The following is a 6,000-nucleotide window of genomic DNA, read 5'->3' on the forward strand; positions in this document are numbered from 1 at the left end:
TTCACCAGAAGACAATACCATTAAATCCTTCACAGACAGCAACCTAAACAACAGCAAAAGCACTTTCATCCCCACAGTAGTGAGTTTGCGCTGGTCACATGCAGTTGAATGGGACAGGCAGAGTGCTTTTGTGTTGGTGTCACTGCAGCAGCAGTCATGGCCGCCCCGCTGCAGGCGCTCTCAAAATGGAGACTGAAGGAGAGGGAGGAGAGACTCAGCATGGAGCCGTCTTACTCCAAGAACTGCTGCACATTAACAAGCTTCAATCACATTCTTTCACTGAACACAAAGGACCATTCACGTCTGTTTTGAGGGTAACATCGGCAGAGAAGATAATCACATATCTGTACTGTAGACGTATCGGAGCAGTCTGCTGACAAACTGAAGATGTCAGGTGATATAATTGGTAATCTCACAGATCTGCTACAGACCCACGGCTGACGGGGGGAGCAGTTACTGCTAAAACGAGGGTGGGTTTTAGACTATGGCCAATTTTATGACTCATTATTAAACTTTATTAAAACTAATATTCAGTTTTCCTCTTTTGTTATATGATGGCATTATTAAAAGTATCGTAGAAAATTTGACCATGCCTTTCATAATTTCAACTTTTTTTAAATACATTTATGTCAATATTTTACCCTGGCAACTTTTTATCTTCATTATAAAAGCCATTATGACAATAACATATGATAACCTAAATAAAGTGACATAAACAAGTACCTTTTCAATATTTATATAGTAAAATTCATACCAGTTTTTAAACCATTTATGACTATCCATCAGTTTTTTGAGCCGATGTTAAAATTCGAGATTGATAAAGTTCAATGATGAAAACTAATGTCAGAATTATTAGGTTTTCAAGCAATTGACTTAATTTGAGTTTCGCCATGTCTGGTTAAACACCTTGTTTTGTAGCCTAATCTACCAACTACGATTGAATTTGCCCCAACCTGACAAAAACTGATGAAAATCCTAAAGGCCCTTTCACACAGAGATTCCAGAAAATACACTGATCATGTGTTCGTTTGGATTTCGGTTCATTCACACTGCCAGTGATTTTCCAGAATCTGTGCGTGCGTTCCCAAGCGTGTCGCACAACTCCTGAAAAGTGAAGCCAAAGTGTCTCGATCGCCCCCCAGGTGGTTGGTCCCAGTATAGGTCATAAACCCCGCCCTCTTCATGTAGTCTAATGGGACGCGATGGAAACTAAACAATTAAACTACACTTCAAATACAATTTTCTGTCATTTTAGGTCGTTTTTATCACGCTGGTGTAAGTTTTAAGTGTTAGTTTGGTCTTAGTTAGTTATTTGATGCTATAAAAACGGGAATGTGACGTCATGATTGACAGCTTCTCTAAACGAAGTAGTCACCGAGGCACCAACAGACTTTTTGGGGGGATTTTCGGAAGGAGATTGGAGCTTCATCTTTAATTTCTACATGTTCATAACTTTATTTCACACAGTAAACTTTCTGCGGGAGTGAGGCACTCCACCCTCACTACTGAACAGACTCGGGTCCCACGTTCACCACTGCACAGAATCAGGTCCCAAATCTGTGCAAGATGTCAGCGCCATATTAGGACTTAGGTGGCTTCACTTTTCACCAATGGGAGAGATTGGTGTCGTCCATCTTTTTTTACAGTCTATGGTGCGTTCAGACCAGTAATTTCTCTACAGCGTCTAAGTTTGCTTATGATCTGCAATTTCTCTCTCAAGAAACCATTTTTTTTTCTGATTCAATCATAAACTAGCACATTGTGTACCGTTCCACTAAGCTGACAAACTATCTCTGCTTCAGTGTCATCACTACAACACACCCTTTCCGGCATTGGTCCTGCCTTTTGTTCGCACAGGACTGATCCCAGGATGTGTTTGCATTCACACGGAAGGCACTTTAGCAATTATATGGCAATTTTCTGGGATCAACTCTCTGTGTGAAAGGGGTATACAAGTAAATCAAAGCAGATACTTCATAGTAAAAGAGCCTCTTTCGCATGTTAATATAATTTTAGCATCAACAGACTGAACCTTCCAGCTCATTCACCCTTTTCATGAGACAGTTTTTGGCCTCAGGCCTGACAAAGACACTTGATTAACTGTAGCGAGCAATCTGCTGCACCGTGCCAAGTGAATGACTCAAAAGCCATTCAAAATAAACTTGGGTAAAGCTAATTTTGTGTTTATCATTTTGCATGAATAAAAGCCCAGATGTACAGCAATCCTTCAGCAAAGATAAGGCAATATTATAATGGATCTGGTAAAATGTCATGTACTGATGAAAAGAAGCTGAAACTTTTAACCCTCCAAAAGTAGAGGGTAGCCTATGTCATTATTAATTTTGTATCAAGACTAGTATGTATAAATGAGCTAAAGATCAGAAATAGGATCCAACACAAAATGTCCACTTATATCATAACAGTAAGTGTAACAGTAAGCATGATTTATAAATGATTTATATACATGCACTAATGTCAGACTCATCTGGTTTATATAGAATAGATAACATACAGACAGTGTTGGCCTTTTCTGCATGCCTGGCATGACACTAAAGTAAACCCTGTTGATGTCAAACAGATCATTCTGAACAAGCACAATTGCAATTATAAGAAAGACATGTACAAGTACACACATGCCTTCTAACTTACTCTTAAAAAGGAAGATGTCATAATGATTGTGTTGTGAGGAGTAGTAAACAAATGGAGATGTGGACACAGAACAGGTTTTGGCTGCTGAAGGACTTGGTGAGCCACTGTTAAACGTTTCTAAACTACATCACAGATCTTGTTCTCATTGATGTGATCACTGCCTGAACGTAACGGGGTACTCAACACCTTTCAGCTTTGCATAGCAGGATTTTATACTTTCAATCCATTAGGAAAAGTAGGAAAGCAAGTACATGGTTGGCTTGTTTTAAAAGTCTCTTGTCAGTCAGGTAGGCTACACATTTCACAAACTGAACTGGAGTCAGTTTTCTCCAGATGGTTTTTTAAAGCCCACACTTTCAACCACAGGATGTGCTACGTGCTCGTGCTGATTTCCTTTGGGTAACTCTGCATAAAAAAAAGGGTTACATTATTTGCACATCACAGAAAAAGTCAGCGAGTGGTTTTCCTGACCGCTGCGTGTCCCGAAGTGCAACGCTTTGCGGGACACACTTCAAAATTACAGCAATATTACAATATGGACCTTTAAGACTGTAAAGAGGCCACAGCATAAGGTCTTAACATTGCAGTCCAGTGAATACTGCATGAAATCATAAAATTCACGATTTAATGTAAAACTGTAGGACTGTATAATAAGAATGATCAGTAAATATAACCAGAATCAGGGGCGTAGTTTGTGGGGGGGTTGGGGGGGAGATAACCCCCCCAATATTTAAATCTATGCATTACAACCCCCCCAATATTTATACCATGATCACATGAAAAATATGCAGACCCAAACTTCAACCCCCCCAATGTTCAAACCAAATCTACGCCCTTGACCAGAATAAAGCCAAAGTAACTGACACAAATCTTTCCAGGGCTGTCTGGCTTGAAAATGCAAGAATGTGAAGTTGTTGTTTTGATAATCACAGGACAACAATTACCAGACAATGAGGTTATCGAGCTAAATATAGGCTTACATTTCAATCCTTTGTACTTTCAGAATAACACTCAGGGTTCCCACACCTTTTGACCAACAGTATTTCAGCCTTTCAATATATATATATATATATATATATATATATATATATATATATATATATATATTATATCATGAAAATTCTCATATTTTAAAGCTAAACATAAGAAACAAAAGTAGAAAAAATATTTTCCAAGACATGTTTTATGATTTTAATTATTATTATGTTATGTATCCAATGACTTTTCTGTTCATATTTAAATCTGTATAACTTCTGTGGATTTTCAGTGGATTTTTAAGATTTTACTAATTTCCATATTTTTTCCATCATCAAACCAGTGTTATATTAGTATTATATTTACACTGTTATAGTATTTATTATTATTTTTAATTAGCTTTAATTTTTATATTTTCAACTCACATTTTATTTTATTTTTAGAAGTTTTTTATTTAGCTTCTATTTAGTTCAATTTTATTTGATTTCAGTTTTAGTAACTTTAATACTGCAACTTAGTTCCCAAGGCACCATTTCTAATTAATATATAATTTATGTTTTTTATTGTAATATTTTCATCTAAAATGTATTATTTTGGATTTATTTGAAGTAATGAAACTATAGCAATAAAACACTGTATTTCACTACCTCCCAGGAAAGCCAATAAACCTTTCTCAGCAAAAAAATCTACAATAAAATAAATCTGGGAATTGCTATGCATGTATAACATAAACCAGTGGACACAAACATCTTGAACCGGAGATTTGGGAGTGTTTCTGTGTTTATGAGATGAAGCTGAACTTTGAGGAGGATAACTGCTCCCAAATATTACATTTCAGCCACAACACATTTACCAAAGGGCCTTTAAAATCATTTAGAAGTCAGTTTCCTCACTAGCCAAGTTGACATGCTGAGTCAAACAGAGAAATAACTGTAATAACACAGGTGATGTGTGGGCTGACTGTGAAGTTTCACTACTAGTGTGATCTTCCTTCAGTCTGAGAAAGTACAGACGAAAAAAAACAAAGGTGAAAACTCAACCCCTCCCCCCTCACACATATTTACCCACTAAAGTCTCTCACGTTATATTCCTCTATTATAGCAACAGTATTACACCTGTCCTTCTCTCCTCACACCGTCTCTTACCCTGGGATTAATCTTATTATCATGACTCAGGCACACCAGATTACATTTTAAGGCTGCTGTTGACAAGTCTGTAATAATTTCTTGGCTTTGACAGATCAAATAACGGGACATTCATTATATCCTAAGAAAAAAACTTGAGAAACAAACCAGTATCTACGTTACTCGAGCCCGCAGCAATCAGTGCCATAAAGTGATCATTATATAATGAGCTCTCTGTCGGCGACAAACCCGAGACAGCTCTGCAGACACATATGAGCTCAATTACACTTAAGAAAATAAGCCCGTGTCTTCATGACCGAGCCGTGTGTGCTCACAGAGCCGCAGACGAGCAGCCAGAGCTCGGCTGCGGGTGTGTGGATCTGGCCTGAGGAGATGCAGTCAGTGTGAGAGCAGAGGAGAAGCCGCCCATCCCCCACCAGCCTCGCTGTCCTCCATCTTTAATCTCCAGACCCGCTACCCTTCACACGCCACTAACGGCACAAAAACGCATACAACTCACCTGGGGTGCTCATGGTCGTAAAGGTCGGCGTTCCCGCTATTCGGAATTCGATAAAAGTTTTGCTAAATATGGATTTTTTAATTGAAAATTGGACCAGGAGAAGGAACCGCGCCTTTCAGAAGAGCAGCAATCCTAAACCGCCATCTGGTGGCATTTTCCACAATCGAATGGCGCGTGTTGACACCGGAGCCCGAGCGCCCTCTGGCGGACACAGCCGAGAGTAGCCGAGACTCGGCGGGCGGCAGGGGGAGGAGGAGAGACCCTCATATAAACAAGGACAAGCATGTCTGCTGTTTATACGCTAAATTAGCACGATTTTGGTGCTAATGTGTTTCTTCTCATGAAAGACGAGTTATTCATGACTATTGGCGTTTAAACTATAGAATGATAAAACATAATTGGTCAACATTATTGATATAGCATAATAGCCTATTTCATTGTGTGATTGATGTTTCAGGAGCTCTATAAATGGATGGAACAATGATTTGAAGCTATTTGTAAAATCTCTTCAATGGATGTATGACAGAAATGCCCTGAAACTTCTTTCCGCTTTGGACTTGTTTATGCTAGGCTATTAGACTAAGACCCTCTCCCCCTCCTATTTTTTTCTTCTTTTCTTTTCTTTAATTTGGTTCTGTTTTGTTCTTTCTTCTAAGTGCTGTATCAGGAGCTCCATAAATTGTAAACTCCTGCTATCCTTTCTTTGAACTTAATACAGTTATTCTAATATGT

The 6,000-nt window shown here is 38.5% G+C and overlaps 1 protein-coding gene across 2 annotated transcripts in view; it reads right to left on the reverse strand.

Moving 5' to 3' along the window:
* The window catches only part of stag1a (STAG1 cohesin complex component a), a 46,135-nt gene extending 40,698 nt beyond the window's left edge, over nucleotides 1-5,437 (reverse strand). The window contains exon 1 of one of the 2 annotated variants that reach the window (XR_014607195.1): nucleotides 5,269-5,433. The gene's annotated coding sequence lies outside the window, so the exon portion shown is untranslated. Of the gene's footprint in view, nucleotides 1-5,268 lie in introns of both variants that reach the window. The other variant, XM_084120504.1, reaches the window with a different exon arrangement.
* Nucleotides 5,438-6,000: the final 563 nt, after the last annotated feature.

Source organism: Abramis brama, assembly GCF_963993115.1.
Source record: "Abramis brama genome assembly, chromosome: 7".
Lineage (NCBI taxonomy): Eukaryota > Metazoa > Chordata > Actinopteri > Cypriniformes > Leuciscidae > Abramis > Abramis brama.